The 20,681-nt window shown below is 38.6% G+C and overlaps 1 protein-coding gene across 1 annotated transcript in view; it reads right to left on the reverse strand.

Annotated features, from left to right (window-relative positions):
• The window catches only part of LOC134663502 (SUN domain-containing ossification factor), a 91,353-nt gene that overhangs the window by 43,402 nt on the left and 27,270 nt on the right, over window positions 1-20,681 (reverse strand). The window lies entirely within an intron of this gene.

Consider the following 20,681-nt stretch of genomic DNA (forward strand, 5'->3'; position numbering starts at 1 on the left):
CTCATTTAGATCTCCATTCTTTTTGCGGCGAGCCCCACAGCCAAGCATAATTTTTGTATTGAACTTGGCTCTCCTTTTTTACATTTATGTTTTTGGTGGGATATCAATACTTTTTGTAAAGAAAACTAGGCAGGTATTGAGATTTAATGTTTTTTCTTGTGTTTCCGCTGTATGGTTTTTACTTCTATTATTTGTATAATTATGTGGTACCGCGCGCCGCCGACGACACACCGTTGGCCGGTTGTTTAGAGCGTATTAAAAGTATTTTGTATGGGGACACCACTTATTTTTTGACTAAACTTTATTTTAATATAGCAAATATAATAATACATATATTGGGGTAGTTTCAAATATCTGCTTGTAACGGTTCCAACGCTACAATAAAAAAATATTTTTTTGTATGGGAACTGGCTTTATTCTTTAACTTTTTTTTATTTTTAGATTTTTTCCTACGCTTACACACAATAACCGAGCTGGATTCCAAATTTCATCCTTCTAGGTCATCTGGAAGTAGGTTAGGTTTAGGTACTTATATCAGTCCCAATAAAAAATGTTTTTTTTGTATGGGGACCCCCCCTATTTTTAAACTTTATTTTATTTTTAGATTTTTTCCTACGGTTACACGCAATAACCGAGCTGGATTCCAAATTTCATCCTTCTAGGTCATCTGGAAGTAGGTTAGGTTTAGGTACTTATATGTCAGTCCCAATAAAAAGTGTTTTTTTTGTATGGGGACCCCCCCTATTTTTTAACTTTATTTTATTTTTAGATTTTTTCCTACGGTTACACACAATAACCAAGCTGGATTCCAAATTTCATCCTTCTAGGTCATCTGGAAGTAGGTTAGGTTTAGGTAATAGTACCTAAGTCATAAGTCATAAAGTCGTAAGTCATAAGTCAGTCTTAAAATTTACGACTTTTTGACCTTCATACCTTTATAACCGTTTGAGCTAGCTTCATGAAATTTGGGCTTCTAGATATCCTTATGGATATAATTAAACACACGTAGTTTTATGTGTTTACGTCAAAGATGTTTTGAGTTATAGAAGGGTCAAAAGTGGCACCAAGTGGTTCGTGTAATATTACACTCGGCGCTGGCTAGCCAGTTCCTTTGCTTGAACTTGGCTTGACACGCTGCCGCGTGTCTAGATATACTGACGCTGGGAGGTAGAGGACCTATAGAGGGCTATCTGAATCACCCCCATGTATTTCTTTCTGTGTGGTTCTGTGTGGTTTGCTATTATTAATATTGGGGGTTGAATGCCATAATCGCCACGCTTGGCAGGCGGGTTGGCGATCGCAGTCGAGTACACCGAATTTGAGGGACGCTGCTGCCCGTCCACCGGTGGTCTTGGACGTAGTTTAAGGACATACCCGGGTTGAAGGGGGAGGCCTGTGTTCAGCAGTGGACGTCTTATGGCTGAGATGATGATGATGATCAATATTGACTATGTCTGAGAATGGCATAAACAGGGCTTATAATAAGTGCCAGACAAAGCAAACAAACCAATCTACCTTAATTTATCATATTTGAAACACGTAATTTAAAGAAAGAACGTGATCCTATTAGCAATTTATTTATACACCTTGTTGTGTGTAAATACTCAATTTAAGTTAACTAAATTATTGCTAATATACTTATTAGTAAAAAAAATTTAAGATAGGTATATAGCAAGTATCAAATTCAAGTAAAGTCACCAATCTTTGTGTCGAAGTCTAGTCAAAGCTCCCGCTCATGAAGACGAGATTTGCTTGTGTCTATATAGACAAGCAAATCTCAAGCCAAGCGTGGTGATTATGGCATTCACCCCCCAATATTAATAATAGCAAACCACACAGAACCAAACTAAAAAAATGGAAGGAAAGTTCAAAGAAATTTCATCTCTATCGCAGCAATATTTAAAGTCATATTACCATTTCTATAAAATTGGTCGATTTGATTCTTGGCTGAAGTTGCGCGGGCGGCGATGAAAGTGTATGAAATTAATTGAAATCATCTTCGTGGCGTGGATTTATTAGTGGTTGGCAGGGCGAGTTGGCGGCATGCCGTTATGTTGACAGAATAGACTAGTTTTCTAACTAGTCAAATCACCTGACCAATACCTGGCGTGGCTCACTCCGCGATTTCGTCGCGTAACTACAAGTACATGCGGCCCACACCAATGTTGGTGTCTAGCAGTAGTAATTGCTGAGCAATTACTACTCGACGTCTGCTCGTGCTTACTCCACCTAGGAGTTATGACTGTCGTAATAGACGCGTGTGCCAATATTATGTTGGGGCTATTCCAGAGCAAGAGAAAAGATCTCGGATGGGACAAATAGAAAATATCTCGGAAATTTCTATGAAACCTTATTGGAGATCTTTCCAAGTTTTTTTTTACTTTCAGCAATTTGCATATAATTTGCCATTTCGGGAATCAAATGCGAACATTACATATATATAAACAATCTAAGACCTTATATAGACTTTAAGATAAATGATCTTGATTTAGGTAGGTATAGGTACAAATTAAAAACTTGCGAATTCATCTATTCCCTATAGAATTAGACCAAGATGAGACTTGCACTGCTTGTGCTATCAAAATCGTTGCAGACTTATCTTGGTCTAATTCTAGTATTTGTTTTTCTTAATTCAATTGTTAAGTACATACCCTATTATTGTAATGACTATAGTAGTACGAAAATACACATAAAACATTGACACAGGCGCCTAACAAGGCAAATTAGTCACAGTCAATCAAATCACTAACACACCTGTAGGTACAGTCGCCATCAGATATATCGGAGCGGCCAAGGTGCTCACAAATATCTGAACACGCCTCTATTGTCAGGGAGTTAGAGCGCGTGCTCAGATATTGTGAACACCTTGGCCGCTCCGATATATCTGATGGCGACTGTACCTGTACTTACAACACTCTGAATATCGATGGACCCTATGTCTTTGAAAAAAGGTTTAGTTGCTCACAAATATCTGAACACGCCTCTATTTTCAAGGTGTTAGAGTCCGTCTTCAGATATTTTTGAGCACCTCGGCCGCTCCGATATATCTGATGGTGACTGTAACATCGTACAGTGTTAACTATATCTCTGATTTGGCAATCAAACATGTTTACATGCTTCGCGGTGATAGGGTTTTCATACCAGCGCCACATTAAACCGTTGCATTTTAAACCTTAAATGTAAATAGATAAGGTGTATTAAAGGTAAGATGTTTGTCATCGCTTGACTAGACAGAGGAATGTGATTTTTCATGTTCATTGTCATTGTTGTATTCTCATATTGAATGAACAATTAATATTAAACGCTTTCGAATATCGATTGCACTAAGAAATGCAAGATGTTTTTTTTTATTGCTTTAGATGCAAGCCATTTGTGCAAACACTAAAAACAATTGCCCTTTACGAGTACGTGGAACAATTACACACTTACACGTACTTATTATTTATTATGCACATTAATATATCGTAAATTATGTATTAATTATTTGATGTAGTATAATTTATAGCCTTGTTTTTGCTCTTTTTCATAGGTATTTTAAATAATCTTTTACAAAAAAAAAACATCTTAAATATATGTAAAGCCGACCACTGACTAACAGGCCGCCGGACGATATCTGCCTGTCAGTTAGAACAAAAATTTGACAGTTCCGAACAACTGACCGGCCGATATCGTCCGGCGGACTGTTAGTCAGTGGTCGGCTTAAGAAGATAACTCGCTTAGTTCTTAGCGCTTACGTCCTAGGTCCGAGCTGAAACGTGTCTAGATGTAAGATCAATACGAAATAGCAGTGACCCGGACTGGTGGCCGAATGCCAGACTGTATCGATCACGGTACAGCCGGCCTAGCCAAGATTACAATCGCTATCGCTTCGACAGCGAAAAGCATTATGTCTCTCTATCACTCTTCCATATTAGCGCGACAGTGACAGTTGCGTTTCGATCGTTACGAAGCGTAAGCGATTGGCATCTTGGCTACGCGGGCAGACACACCCCTAATAGCAATGTGTTTGCAGTGCTACCACAGAATAAGTACCTAATAGTATTACCGTACGAAGTAGAAACTTCCTAATACAAAACCGAAGTTTGACAGCATGATTCGGTTAAATTATGTTCTAATGTATAGGCAAGAAAAACTAATTATAGCCAGCATTCTATGAATGTAGTTTGATACCTTTGGGTATGGTGCTTTACGCACACTAGCGTCCCTCCCCCTCCCCATGACGCAACCCCCCCTTTTAGCTTGAAATATGTCCCGGTTTACGGTTTTTTTTTTATTTTTGAGAAAAGTATTAGAGTTAGGAAAAAAGTGTCAAGGTAAGAAATAATCCTTAATAAATTTTAAATAAAAAAGGTTATATACAACTTTTTGGTAAGACTCACTATATTCATGTATTAACTTGTTGAAGTTCAATATAAGTTAGTACGTGATAGTACTGAAATAAAACTAATACGGAGAATAAGCTTGCAAGCTTATTCTTCGTAAAGATTTCTTTCAGTACTGTCACGTACTATGTTATATTGAACTTCAACAAGTTATTCAACGGTAAAATTTTGTCGAAGTTCATCTAGCTAAAACATCAATATGGTGTGTCGTATCAAAAAAATGAATATAACCTTTTTTGTTAAGAATTTAATAGGGAACATTTCTTTCATTGACACTTTTTTCGTATATTGTATACTTTCCCCAAAAAACAAAAAACACTCTCAACCGGGACATATTTCAAGCTAAAAGGGGGGGGTTGCGTCAGGGGAAGGGGGAGGGACGCTAGTTTGCGTAAAGCATCATACCCAAAGGTATACTACATTCATAGAATGCTGGCTATAATTAGTTTTTCATAAAACACAATTTGACCGAATCAGCAGTTCAGGGACGAATCATGCTATCCGCTTTCTAATGTATGGCACTATCCCTTTCAGCTATGTAGGGTTGTCAAAATTCAAACAATTATCTGTGGTTGTGCACACAAAGGGACGTTAATTTGTGCCGATCCTAATAATTGCTCGGAGCAATGCTGTGCCGAACGGAGCCAAGAATGCCCGAACTCTGTAGTTTCCTACCCCTGGTGCTATATAATTAACAATAATGCTATATGCGGTCAAGGAATTTTATTTGAGTACCATTTAGGACTGGTTAGATCATTTTCCCAAAATCATAATTTACCTGTAGCATAATTTCTATTCGCATTTCTGGTGTAAATTAAGAATAGGAAAAAATGCGAATAGAAATTATGCTACCGGTAAATTATGATTTTGGGAAAATGATCTAACCAGTCCCATTTAGTAGGTACCTTGACACAGTGACAATATGAGGAATATATGGTGGAAAGACTGAAAAATGTAAAGGTATTTTTTTTCATTTTGAGGTACTCAACCTTAAAAACATTTGAAAAAAGCTATAATAATTACAAGCTATCATTAGTTTCATTAGTAGCACAAGCGCTGCGCCGCGACGCTCCGCAGAGTCCGCGACAGCCGTCACAGCCTCCTGGCCCCAATTTCACATCAGTGACAGGTGCGGCGAATTGTAAAATCACTATTGCTGACGTCACAGGCATCCATGGGCTACGATTACCACTTACCATCGGGCGGGCCGTATTCCTGTTTGCCACCATCATTGTATTATTTAAAAAAACTTTATTATATCGGAAAAAAACAGATATTTCTCCTGCGAAGTTTCTGACAATTGTCAAAGATTTAGAAGAATTGTAGGTAATTCTTGACAGGTAATGAGTTATATGTCGGAATTTCGTGACAATTGTAGTGTTTCTTGTGACAATTGTCATAAACTTAGCAAGAGAAATATCTGTTTTTTTCCGATATCATAAAGTTTTTTTTAATAATACAATGATGGTGGCAAACAGGAATACGGCCCGCCCGATGGTAAGCGGTAACCGTAGCCCATGGATGCCTGTGACGTCAGCAACAGTGATTTTACAATTCATCCCACCTGTCACGTTGGTGAAACAGGGGCCTGAGCGTATAGCGGAGTCAGTTATGAAGTTGACCCAAAAATTTTTTATTAAGCTATGAGCTTCATCACATATGATCTTTGAGAAATTCTAAGCATTTCAAGCCTGGGAGGCAATAAGGGGAGGGGGGGTACAAAGATGGCCGCCACCCGTCATCATTCAAAAAAATCTGTTCTGGTCCTGGTGGCTACTAGGGCAAGTTTGGTATCATTTTCGTATAAACCGGAGACGTAGAATTCATTGCTGATATTTGTTTTTTTCAGCTTCATAGTAATTTTACAAGAAAAACGTAAAAAGATGAAAATTTAGGATGGAGATATTTGCTTTGAGAGCTAATAACTTTTGTATAGTGGCCAAAAATATCATATAAAAAATACTATAATAAAGCGTAATTCATGCAGATTCTAAACATATACACGTTGAGTAATAACCTACTGCAAAAAGATGGTGAAAAAATTATTAAATGACCGCAGCGCGGGTAGTTGGACTTTCGTTTATCTTGCGGACCGTCGTTTATCTTACAAAATGATCGAGTACGAGTATCTACGTAGGTATTCTTACTTTGCTAGATTTTATGATGACGAATAAAATACTTTCATCCAGACATAATTCATCATACATACATAATTTTAAGCACTTTAATTTTAATGCACTTGCAACGATTTGAGTGGGGCCTAGTGTTATTTGACCGCTGTTTTCTGTAAGGTAAGGAGGTAAGTACGTACTTCCCCAGTGGGGCTCTGCTCACATAGATCTGGAATGACATCCGCTGTGCTGTGCCCTACCACACAAAGCGAGATGACATTTACAGTGCCCATACCTCTCTTTTGAACGTAGTTTAAGGATATACCCGGGTCCAAAATTGGGTCCGAGAAATAACTATTATAAATGAAATTATTCTAATAAAATAGCGCTCTTATTTTTGCTGATAATATTAAAACACTATTTATGAGAGAAATTGTACTACTTAGGAAGTGGTAAAATATTTATAATCACGATAATTTTCATGCTATAACTCACTTTAAGTAATTTTATAGGTACTTACTTGTTGTTTTTAATAAATATCTTCAACCTGCACATAACATTCATTTGGATTTGATTTGGTTTGATTTTGTTTGATATTTTACATTTAATATTTGCTTCAGGTTGGTGTGGTGAAAAATTCTGTGTTTCACTCGGCGGCAAATTTTGTTTAACCCTCGTTCTTTGAAACCCTTACAACGCTCAAGAATCCATTTTTCGAACCACTCACTACGCTCGTGGTTCAATTTTGAAATCTTTCGCTTGATCGGGTATCAATATTAGCACGAGGGGTTAAACAACAACTTTGCCCTCTTGTAAAACAAATAACTATTATGCGGAGAGCTTACATTTAGAAATCATAACAGCTATGTATATTTGTCATACTAATATAGGTTATACAAGTATGACTTGGTGGCAAACCAACGAAGCCCCGCCTCGCGGGGCTTCTATTTTCTGCTCTGAGGGATAAAAGGTAACTAACGAACCTAATCTAACCCAACCTGAAATTGCGGTTGTACATGATCTTATTTGTTAAGCGAGCCGCCCTCCTCTTTAGACATGGGGATACCTGTGTCTAGTTTTTTAACCTATACCAGAATTATGTCTGTGTACTGGAAACTGCGGACATTAAATATACAGAAAGCATTTTATTCGTCATCATAAAATCTAGCAAAGTAAGCATAGTTACCTACGTAGATACTCGTACTCGACCATTTTGTAAGATAAACGCCGCCTAGCGAGAGTCCAACTACCCGCGCTGCGGTCATTTAATAATTTTTTCACCACTTTTTGCAGTAGGATATTACTAAACATGTATATGTTTAGAAGCTGCATGAATTGCGCTTTATTATAGTATTTTTTGTATGATACTTTTGGCCACTATACAAAAGTTATTAGCTCTCAAAGCAAAAACCTCCATCCCAAACTTTTATCTTTTTACGTTTTTCTTGCAAAATTACTATGAAACTGAAAAAAACAAATATCAGCAATGAATTCTACGTCTTCGGTTTATACGAAAATGATACCAAACTTGCCCTAGTAGCCACCAAGACCAGAACAGATTTTTTTGAATGATGACGGGTTTCGGTCATCTTTGTACCCCGCCCTCCTCGACTAGACGCACGCTTCTTATCGCCTCCGAGGCTAGAAATGCTTAGAATTACTCAGAGATCATATGTGATGAAGCTCATAGCTTAATAAAAAAAATTTGGGTCATATATGGCAGCGATCCGTAACTGACTCCAGTAGTAGGAGCGGGGAGGTGGGACAGTGGCCTATTCAGGCACTGGACCTCGCTTCACTTAGGTTTAGGTACTAATATAGTTGTTTAAGTATTTTCTTGTTACTAACACACTATGGCCACTTATTAGTCTGAAATAAATGCATTTTATTTTATTTTATTTATTTATTAGTGTACGAAACGAACTATACCGAATGACGTAGCCAGAGCTAGACAGTTTTTGCACCAGACGGATGAAAGTGAAAGTCGGATTGAATCATACCATCACTGACCAAAGCTTTTAGACATTCTCATTACTAATGGCTTAATTCTAGTTTATTATTTAACCCCCTTATTCATGATGATCAGGCCCGTAAAGTTTTATGAATAAGGGGCTCAGACAATAAAACACTAATTGCAAAATTATTGAAAGCTACTTAATTTCACCCTAGGCTAGAAAATCTAAGCAAGCTCATTAATTAACTAATTGACATTTATGCTATCGTTTAACTTCACCGCTTAAGAGAAAATAAGGAGACGGCCGCTACTCCATACAAAGGTAGTCCGTATTGTCCGTAAAAGTATTTTCTTAGTCGAAAAATGTGAACCGAAGGGAAGCTAATTTGAACAGCGCACCAAGCGGGATGTTTTGGTAACTCAAAATACCATACAAAATGAGACTTAACGCAAACACGCACGTCACGCTTGGAATGAAATTTACACTAGGGGGGTGTATCCCTAGTGTACTGTACTCTAGTACTCTATACTCTAGAACTGTAGTACCACAGAATAAATAATAGTACTAGGTACAGAAGAGTCACTCTCTAACAAAACGCGTCTGTCACGATCAGCACAGATATGGCCGCTAGGTGGCGACAGCGCCACGCGCGGCTTGTGGCAAACCCCAAAATTGGGGTCGAACGGATGGAGTTTTAGCTACCTGTAGCAAAGCGACGAAATCGCGGAGTGAGCCACGCCTGGTAATACTCTAGTACTGTAGTACTAGAGTCAGTCAAAACATGAATGGTAAATATATTAAATACAGCCTACGTGAATAATAAGATTAATAAGCTTCTTAGCTTGAGTGTTATGCAAAAGTAATAGCTTCGTGAGATATCAAGATTTAAGGTGTGTTTCCAATTTCACAACACAATTCCAGAAGCTTAGCTACAGGATGGTGCTGTTTAACCCTTTAGCAGGCTGACAGTTCAATAATGACAATCGAATGTCAGTCTTAAGGCCAGCGCAAACCGACGGAGCGCAGCGCAGATCACTTTAAAATTATCAATGTATTTTCTTCCCTATTTCAATTACCTTCAGGTATAAATTTAAATGCTTTGAGACCGACCTCGGAGCATCACGGAGGATTGTTACTCCGCGGCATCGAGGAGCACGCCAGAGGATACCGCGGCGGTAGGCGGCGGCATGCCGCGGCATCATCCCGCGGCATGCGCCGAGGCCTCCCGAGTGAGCCGGAGTAGCGCCAGGACGACGGGGAAAACTCGTGCATACTAGTCACTAATCCCTTGTCGCCGGTTTGCGCTGGCCTTTACTCTCTTATTGATCGAAAATAGAACACATGTTTTTTGAAGTGCCGTGCCTGGTAAAAGGCAAAAATACAATTTTTTCCAATAACGTATTTTAGTACAAGTTTTTATCGCTGACTATACTTTCCACAGGCAACTAATACTCATAGATATAATTCTAAGAACCCCAAACACAATCAGATTGCGTTGTTTTATCACAGAGTTCCTATGGCCACTTGTCTCCATCATCAGATCAACTCGATTGTAACATAATATTGCATTGTCACCTGACTTACATATGTTGGTATGCAAATTTTCAGCTTCATCGGAAACCGGGAGGTAGGTCAAATTTAATTTGCAAGATTTGGCCCGTACAGACATAGTTACATACATTGCAAGTGTAACTTTTATTAATACATACATTATTGCACAATTAGGGAATTATCATAAGTCTAAACCTAAATTAGCCTGCATGAGGCACTGTTCCTAGGACACTGGCCGCGTTGCCCCTCTGCACAGTGAGGCTTTTTGTGCAATAATACGCCAGCTCGTAGGTCGCCAGACACCCAGACTAGTTTGGTATAAATTTATTTTACTTTTTTGGTGTCTGACGACCAAGGAGCGAAAGTCTCAATCGCAAGTGCCGCAAAGAAGTTAATAAAAAGCTTGTAATAAAAAATAAACATGCTGTATAGTGAGTTTTCCTCGCATTCGCAATGATGTTACCTTAACGACCCTACGATAAATTCAGATTGTCTTCCCAACAGACGGCTCCATTTATCGGCTCACTCTAAATAATATTAAATGATGGATGAACTTTCTACTTTCCAATATTAATAATGAACAAAATGCATTTCTCCACAGATTATGTAATCTAAGATGGATTACTTGAGCTACACTGCCCGATTCGAACTTTAAGATAAGTTGAATATTAGGTCTAGATACGATATGGATAAGATATGTCAGTGTCAAAAGTAACGCTCCTTCATAAAAAAAAACGTCACTTTTGACATTGACATATCTAATCCATATCGTATCTACCTAATATTTGACGCGGCTTAAAGTTCTGAACAAAATGCATTTCTCCACAGATTATGTAATCTAAGATGGATTACTTGAGCTACACTGCCCGATTCGAACTTTAAGATAAGTTGAATATTAGGTCTAGATACGATATGGATAAGATATGTCAGTGTCAAAAGTGACGCTCCTTCATAAAAAAAAACGTCACTTTTGACATTGACATATCTAATCCATATCGTATCTACCTAATATTTGACGCGGCTTAAAGTTCTGAACAAAATGCATTTCTCCACAGATTATGTAATCTAAGATGGATTACTTGAGCTACACTGCCCGATTCGAACTTTAAGATAAGTTGAATATTAGGTCTAGATACGATATGGATAAGATATGTCAGTGTCAAAAGTGACGCTCCTTCATAAAAAAACGTCACTTTTGACATTGACATATCTTATCCATATCGTATCTACCTAATATTTGACGCGTCTTAAAGTTCGAATTTGGCCGACAGTTAATTGCGGTGTAATGAATTGACGATGGTAACGTTAGCAATTATGATTAATTTTAAGACCAATGAAAATTGTTTTATGTTGTGCGTAAATTGTGTGCAACGTAACCAAATTGTTTTATTAGTCTAGTATACAATAAAACATGTTTAATTACCTGCAGTAAGAGAATGAAATGGATTGGATAGGTACAAACAGCAGCAGAATTTGCTAAGCGGGCGAGGTGTTCAAAATTACCTTGACTCGCTCTTATCGGGGGGCACGGTAGTGCCCCCGCCAAGTCGAGCGCGAAGCAAACACTGCCGTACCATCCTTTACTGGAACCATTTCGCCGCATTTTCAGGCCCCTATTTGAGAACCTCTGGATAAGACCAGAACGCAGAAATTTTGGTCATCCAGTAAGCTATAATCACATACTTAAAATCCAAAATTTCAAGTCTGTAGGTCATTTAGTTCCGAAGTTAAGCGAAAGCAAAGTTTCGCATTTATGAAACTCACTCATGATCATCAGAACAGAACTAGTACTTCCCATAAACTTAGAGAGCTGAAATTTGGTACAGAGTTAGGGTTTAATGGCCACATAAAGGGAAAACCTAAAAATATTGCAATATCAGTCACGTTTTAAAGATCTAAGAACTGCATAAGTAAGTTTGTAATCCCATATAAATATATGATATTACAAAGTTACTGTTGCAGTTCCTACAAATAGTAGGTAAAGTAAAGGTACACTACGATGTACGATGTGAGTATGAAGGAAGATATGTTTAGTTATGATATGTGTATACATAGTATGGGTATCATCATCATCATAATTTAAGAGTGCTATTACATTTCGGGGTTGAGCGAGTTTAGGTATTTTACGCGCTGCGGCAGGCCGTGCGAGCTCAGTATTCCGATCCCTTCTACCACACTCGCACTACAATGATGGATTAAACATTCTTGATCCTTCGCGAAGCATATTGAAATCAACCATAACAACACTAACTGTACTTAACTTATAAAGTCCTAAAACTGTTATTTGGTAAGTACGAAAATACTAAATGCAGTGCAAATGTACATAGGGGCTGTTCATAAATTACGTCATCTATTTTTGACCCCCCATCCCTCAAATCATCCAACAATCATGCTTCGGATGACTCTGTTTCCTCCTGCGTCATGCTACCATCATCCGATGTCCAGACCCCCTCCCCCCCCTCCTCCCATTTGAAACGACGTAATTTATGAATAGCCCCATACTCGTACTTATGAACGTATATAACTCGAAAGAAATTGTAGGTACTCGCTTATTTACAAGAAACAAGTTACAAGAAACTGAAGATACACAAGGTCTGATGATGGAGCTGGAAGGTGGCCACAAGTACCAGTCTATCATGTAACTAAACCACTTCGTGTTTGGGCTCGTTTGATTCATCTCAACAAGATCTTTAACATTGAAGATACACAGGGTCTGATGATGGAGCTGGAAGGTGGCCACGGGTACCAGTCTCTCATGTAACTAAACAATTTCGTGTTTGGGCTCGTTTGATTCGTCTCAACAAGATCTTTGACACAAGACAGTACTCAGAGTCTGATGATGGAGCTGGAAGTTGGCTACCGGTACCAATCAACCATGCAACTAAACCACTTCATGTTTAGGCTCGTTTGACTAGTCTCAACAAGATCTTTGACACTAGGTGATACTCAGAGTCTGATGATGGAGCTGGAAGGTGGTCACCGGTACCAATCAACCATGCAACTAAACCACTTCATGTTTAGGCTCGTTTGACTAGTCTCAACAAGATCTTTGACACTAGGTGATACTCAGAGTCTGATGATGGAGCCGGAAGGTGGTCACCGGTACCAATCAACCATGCAACTAAACCACTTCATGTTTAGGCTCGTTTGATTAGTCTCAACAAGATCTTTGACACTAGGTGATACTCAGAGTCTGATGATGGAGCTGGAAGGTGGTCACCGGTACCAATCAACCATGCAAATAAACGACTTCGTGTTTAGGCTCGTTTGATTCGTCTCAACAAGATCTTTGACACTAGGTGATAAACCAAACACGAAGCCCAAACACGAAGTGGTTCAGTTATGTGATAGACTGGTACCCGTCGCCACCTTCGAGCTCCATCATCAGACCCTGAGTAGCATCTTGTGTCAAAGATCTTGTTGCGACGAATCAAACGAGCCCAAACACGAAGTGGTTCAGTTACATAGTAGACTGGGACCCGTGGCCACAGTCCAGCTCCATCATCAGACCCTAAGTACTAACTTGTGTCCAAGGTCTTGTTGAGACGAATCAAACGAGCCCAAACATGAAGTGGTTCGGTTACATGATAGCAGTGTTGGCAAAAAATCAATTCGAATTGACGATTGACGATTGAGAATTGACCGATCAATTCGAATTGACGATTGACGAAACTAATTCTAAATCTACTGATTGAAGATTGACGATTAATAATCGTTAATTCGAATTGATCGGTCAATCCTCAATCGTCTTCTGTCCTCATGATACTGTTACATGATAGACTGGTACCCGTGGCCACCTTTCAGCTCCATAATCAAACCTTGTGTATCTTCAGTGTCAAAGATCTTGTTGAGACTAATCAAACGAGCCCAAACACGAATTGGTTTAGTTGCATGGTTGATTGGTACCGGTGACCACCTTCCGGCTCCATCATCAGACCCTGAGTACTATCTTGTGTCAAAGATCTTGTTGAGACGAATCAAACGAGCCCAAACACGAAGTGGTTTAGTTGCATGGTTGATTAGTACCGGTGACCACCTTCCGGCTCCATCATCAGACCCTGAGTACTATCTTGTGTCAAAGATCTTGTTGAGACGAATAAAACGAGCCTAAACACGAAGTGGTTTAGTTGCATGGTTGATTGGTACCGGTGACCACCTTCCGGCTCCATCATCAGACCCTGAGTACTATCTTGTGTCAAAGATCTTGTTGAGACGAATAAAACGAGCCTAAACACGAAGTGGTTTAGTTGCATGGTTGATTGGTACTGGTGACCACCTTCCGGCTCCATCATCAGACCCTGAGTACTATCTTAAGTCAAAGATCTTGTTGAGCCGAATCAAACGAGCCCAAACACGAAATGGTTTAGTTGCATGGTTGATTAGTACCGGTGACCACCTTCCGGCTCCATCATCAGACCCTGAGAACTATGTTGTGTCAAAGATCTTGTTAAGACGAATAAAACGAGCCTAAACACGAAGTGGTTTAGTTGCATGGTTGATTGGTACCGGTGACCACCTTCCGGCTCCATCATCAGACCCTGAGTACTATCTTGTGTCAAAGATCTTGTTGAGACGAATCAAACGAGCCCAAACACGAAGTGGTTTAGTTGCATGGTTGATTGGTACCGGTGACCACCTTCCGGCTCCATCATCAGACCCTGAGTACTATCTTGTGTCAAAGATCTTGTTGAGACGAATCAAACGAGCCCAAACACGAAGTGGTTTAGTTGCATGGTTGATTGGTACCGGTGACCACCTTCCGGCTCCATCATCAGACCCTGAGTACTATCTTGTGTCAAAGATCTTGTTGAGACGAATAAAACGAGCCTAAACACGAAGTGGTTTAGTTGCATGGTTGATTGGTACCGGTGACCACCTTCCGGCTCCATCATCAGACCCTGAGTACTATCTTGTGTCAAAGATCTTGTTGAGACGAATCAAACGAGCCCAAACACGAAGTGGTTTAGTTGCATGGTTGATTGGTACCGGTGACCACCTTCCGGCTCCATCATCAGACCCTGAGTACTATCTTGTGTCAAAGATCTTGTTGAGACGAATATAACGAGCCTAAACACGAAGTGGTTTAGTTGCATGGTTGATTGGTACTGGTGACCACCTTCCGGCTCCATCATCAGACCCTGAGTACTATCTTAAGTCAAAGATCTTGTTGAGCCGAATCAAACGAGCCCAAACACGAAATGGTTTAGTTGCATGGTTGATTAGTACCGGTGACCACCTTCCGGCTCCATCATCAGACCCTGAGAACTATGTTGTGTCAAAGATCTTGTTAAGACGAATAAAACGAGCCTAAACACGAAGTGGTTTAGTTGCATGGTTGATTGGTACCGGTGACCACCTTCCGGCTCCATCATCAGACCCTGAGTACTATCTTGTGTCAAAGATCTTGTTGAGACGAATCAAACGAGCCCAAACACGAAGTGGTTTAGTTGCATGGTTGACTGGTACTGGTGACCACCTTCCGGCTCCATCATCAGACCCTGAGTACTATCTTAAGTCAAAGATCTTGTTGAGCCGAATCAAACGTGCCCAAACACGAAGTGGTTTAGTTGCATGGTTGATTGGTACCGGTGACCACCTTCCGGCTCCATCATCAGACCCTGAGTACTATCTTGAGTCAAATAAATACATATAGAATGTCAGGTCGTTTCAAATATTTTTAATCTTGTCCGGTAGTTTATTAAACTGTACCATTATAAATTATAATACTATAAAAACAGTGCTAGGATCAAAGTCTCTCGTTGCGGTTTACACGCACACAGTATAGTAGCCCAAGAAAGATACAATCGGCTAGTATGGCGGAATGGAAATAATTAGTAATAGCTCAACTTTTCGGTGTATGGGACAGATAATAAATCTAGTGATTATGTCGACACATAATCCAAATAAATATATTACGTTTAGGTATTTAAAAAAAAATGTAAAAATATAAAAATTTACAGAAAATTTGTAAAAAATATTAATAACATTTTTTAAATTTATACTCATAGAGAAATATTTGCTTTATGACATTAAGCATGAATCACACAAAAAATTATTCTGTATCCTACATTTAAAGTAAGTAACCTACGGTTATTATTAAATTCAGTATATTTCCTTCCTCAAAAATGGTAATAGGCTATTTTTTCTCTCATTATTTCCAAATTATAATAAGTACAAGCGTTGCAATTTAATCGTACACTAAATAATACCGTATGGTGGGTTTTATGGGGTTGTGCATTAATTGCCTGGTTAAAAATGGTAGTAGATCAATATCATATGGGATTTTCATTATGAGTTATCTTTCGTCGAATACTGTAAAAATCGGCTTGAAATATGATTCGTAACACAAAAAACCATCAAAAACGTTATCGTTGCTTTAAAGTTGCCGCGCACGAGCCAGCGAGCTAACGCGATTGGTCGTTGCATGAAGCGGACGGCGGAACGATGAAACTTCCATCGCCCCGAGCGCGAATATTTAAAAAAGTATTTAGTATATTTATTATTTACTCGGTCAAGACATATGTACCAGTGAAATTAAAAAATATGGGAGACTAGATTCGAACTAATTATCAGCTTTAATCTGGGCAAGAGTGCTGTAAATAAGAAAGTAAATTTTATATAATTGCAAGCTTTCCGTCTTTGCGTGCGCGTTAAATTTAATACAATAATAGGCCAATTATATTGGGCTATTATACCGAAACACACCCAATTTGATAGCAGAAAAAGACGCGAAATTAAAATTTTCTTAGGGATTTCAAATCTTCGCGCCTATAAGTTTAAACCATTTAAAGTTTCAATAGCGGTCATTTAAGTACCACCCCTCACCACTAAAATGTAATTATCAAAAACGACAGTTGCTAATGTTCCCCAAAGTAAGCATTTCTAGTTATTGCTGCAATACAGTGGTACCGGGCACCTTACGACGCAAGGCCGAGCAGGAATCGCAAACCTTACAATATTTGCACTAATTAATTGAGTTAGGATTTTGTTAGTACTCTTTAATTGAATAGCAAACAATATAAGTTAAGTATTAGAAATACCGTTTTTACTCGATTTTTAACTAAGTAATTATTGTTAAACTTATTTTTACCGTGTGGTGTCGGTTAAAAATTCACTAAGTAACATAATGTATTTTGGCGACTAGGGCAATAAAAGTCGACACCATAACCAACAAATTAACAAACAACAAAAATTTGCAGTAATATTCCAAAACTCGACTGAACGCAAGCGCACCCGAACATGGAATGACTGACTAAAATGGCGGACCAAGTGTGCCACTCCCCTGACTCAGAGTCCTGTCATAAAACGTAAGGCCGTGGTATTAACGTCAGTGGGTAGCTGAGCGGCGAGCGGTGAATGCAGGTAGCAATAAGGTGTTCAGTTAATGTTTTTATAATTTTAAATGACTTCTTTTCCATGTAGAAATAACCAAACAGATTTTAGAAGCATTTAATATTTTATTTGTGGCCGTATAAATTATGTTTTGTAAATTAACTACAATTGTTCATATTTGTGGATAAAACAATATACATACATACTATATAATTCATACTAAATTAACATTAAATAAATACATTATTTTTGACATAAAAATACATTGCGCGTATTTAGCTACTTAGCAAGCACTTTGTTTGATTACGATACCTGCAAGCAAGTAGTAAGTATATGGCTCCATCCTATCCTGTACCACGATATACAAGCGATAATATTTTTGCGACAGTTTTGTATAGATAATGGGTTTGTCGCTAGAAAATTACGATATCGAGATAAAAGTCAGGTCTATGAGGGCTATTGAAACCTATAATGGTTTTTACATACATGTTTTAAATTTGCCGCGCTTTTTCAAGTCATGCTGATTCACTATAGAATAGTAATCGAATTGGTTCAGATTTAACGTTCAATGCATATAAGTAACATAATTAGTAAATAACATAATTTTGGACTAAGTACATACCTACATGATATCAGGCTATGGTTTGGCGCACCGTGACCTTGAACGGCGCGCTAATGTGTTACGGCTGTTAGTGGAGTCCAGACGGGACATTCGGTCGATTTGATCAGAAATGAAATTGGGGTCAATCTCCAAATTAAGCAACAATTAAACAACTGTACCGATATTTGGAACCTCAGAATAATATTGAGAGTAGAGATGCACCGGATAGTGACATTAGTGACCCACTATCCGGCCGAATACTGGATAGTAACTTTGCTAGATTTCAGAGTAAACAAATTGGATTTAAGAAACAGTCACGGTCATATTGTACTTACTCGTTTATTATTTCAAAACAATTTAAACATCCACATCCACTCACTTGCACGCGTAGGTACTAGACATGTGCGCCGCGCCGCCGCGCTGCCGCCGCCGACGATTTTTCCACGCCGCCGCCGCCGATAAATTTGACCGGCGTCTAATCGGCGTGGGAAATTTTGATACCTATCGTGTCTTATTCCATGTTGCGTAGTGAGTAGACAGTGTCAGAGGTATAATTTAAAGATCCTTATGCTTTTTCGCTTATTATTTGCCAGTGAAGCATATTAGCATAATTTTTGTTGTTGCGGTGTTAGCTGTGATAACGATTTAGCGTTAATTTAAACAAGATCTTGTTTCTGGATCTCAGGTTATTATTTGATATTTTATCGCACAGCTTTTTTGTACAACGCATTTTGTTTTACATCAATAGTCTCTTTATTGTCAATTTAATCAGTGAACTAAAGTCAAGAAAATAGCAGGTTCATATCCTAGGACATAAACATGCTATTTTCTTCTTAGAATCTCCAGCAAGCTGTAATTGCGTAATTTATAATTTCTCGTATGATTCTGGTGACACGCATGAGGGTCATCAACAAGACATCAATGTCATCATATGATAGATATGATTTGAATTACTTATCACATAATATACAATTTCATTTAAAAATACACACGATCAATTCTTAGTCATTTTATGGTGATTATCAGCTTCTTTTACTTAGTAATATATATTTCAATCAAAATTATAAAAGTCAGGTTAAAACTTCGTAATAAGCTATACCTAAACAATGATACCTACTTATAGGAACTTAAATCACCAAATATCTTCACTAAGCTAGGAGTAAAGAAAACAAAGTAGACCTTAACATTCTATAAAACGGGACACTCCAAAGACATTCTGTTGAGCGAATCAACCGGCCAGATAAGTTTACTTTCGAAAACGACGATATCTTTAGTCTTACATAGTTTTCTGCTAAACTTCAGTTCAGACAAATGTAAAGTATTCATCATTATATCGTAACAAATCCTAAGTGAGGCGACAGCGGCTGCGAAAAGTCAATATAGATTTAAGGCAACTTAAAGATTTTTTTGTGTTTTATTTGTATTTCGCTTAAAAGTAAGTAAAAATACAGCCTAAAATGTAGCGTTTTAAAATATCCTTTTTAATTTAATATTTAAACATACCGTTGGTAACTATTAAGTAGGTATTGGTAATAAATGGTTGCCAAGTGACATGCCGGGATATAATTTTCGGCAATAATTTAGAAAACACACATAATATGCTTTGGATAGCCTAGTAAATTTATTAAAAGTTCTACATACATGACAAAAAACATACAACTAAGGCTTACAAATAAAAATTAAAACTATAAATTTAAGAAAACAAACCGCTCCCTGCCGTTCCCGGTGCAAAGGTGCCCATGATGCTCGCAGCATTTCCACGCTGGATCACCACGGACAGCCTTTGCACAAGGAACGACTCGGAGCGGGGACCCTCCCCTTTCTGTCTGAGTCGACGTCCCAAATAGGCAGTAAATTATGCCACGCCGATTTCACGCCGATCACGCCGCCGCCGCCGGTCAAAAAATCATCGGACGCCGCCGCCGATGATTTTACCATCGGCGCACACCTCTAGTAGGTACCTACTCATTTCGAACATAGAAATGAGTCCGCGCCAACGTTCACCACGAAACAGGTTAAAACCTGCACAATGCGCACCTAAAAACCGAAATGTAGGTATTGTTCCGCCGGCCGATGGTCAGGCCGAATATCCGGTATCCGAGTTATCCGACCAAACAACTATCCATTGCATCTCAAATTGAGAGTGGCAACACTGTCGTATTGCCCCTTTCTAGAATATACGTCCCTCGCTCCTACACTCCCACCATACAGGCAGGTTGCTTTGTCAGTTATTCAAGGCAAATTTTCAAGTCATTGGCTTGCTGTTTTTCCATATAGAAGGTCGTGAAGCTAAACTACTGGTGAGTTTTTGAATTTGTACCTCAGTTTAGCTGACTATATTGAAATAGTTATTTATTTTACAAGGGGGCAAAGTTGTTGTTTAACCGCTCGTGCTAATATTGCGAGTATCAATTTTCGAAACATGGAATCTTGAGCGTTGCGAGGGTTTCAAAGCACGAGGGTTAAACAAAATTTGCCCCAATTGAAACAAAATCTTTCACCACACCAACCTGAAGCAAATATTAAATGTAATAATCAAATACAAATGAATGTTATTAAATATTTATCATCCGAAATCATGATTTAAAAGTCAATTCTACCAGCAAACATAACAAAACAACTCAAAATTTGCATTTGATTACTTTGCCTCACTTGTGATTAAAATGTAAGTTTGCTCTCAGTTTTTGAAGTGCAAAGTAAGCCTTTCCGAGCTGGTGTGGTGAAAAACAGTTTCTAACGGCTTATGCCA

The sequence above is a fragment of the Cydia fagiglandana genome, chromosome 4 (genome assembly GCF_963556715.1).
Source record: "Cydia fagiglandana chromosome 4, ilCydFagi1.1, whole genome shotgun sequence".
NCBI lineage: Eukaryota > Metazoa > Arthropoda > Insecta > Lepidoptera > Tortricidae > Cydia > Cydia fagiglandana.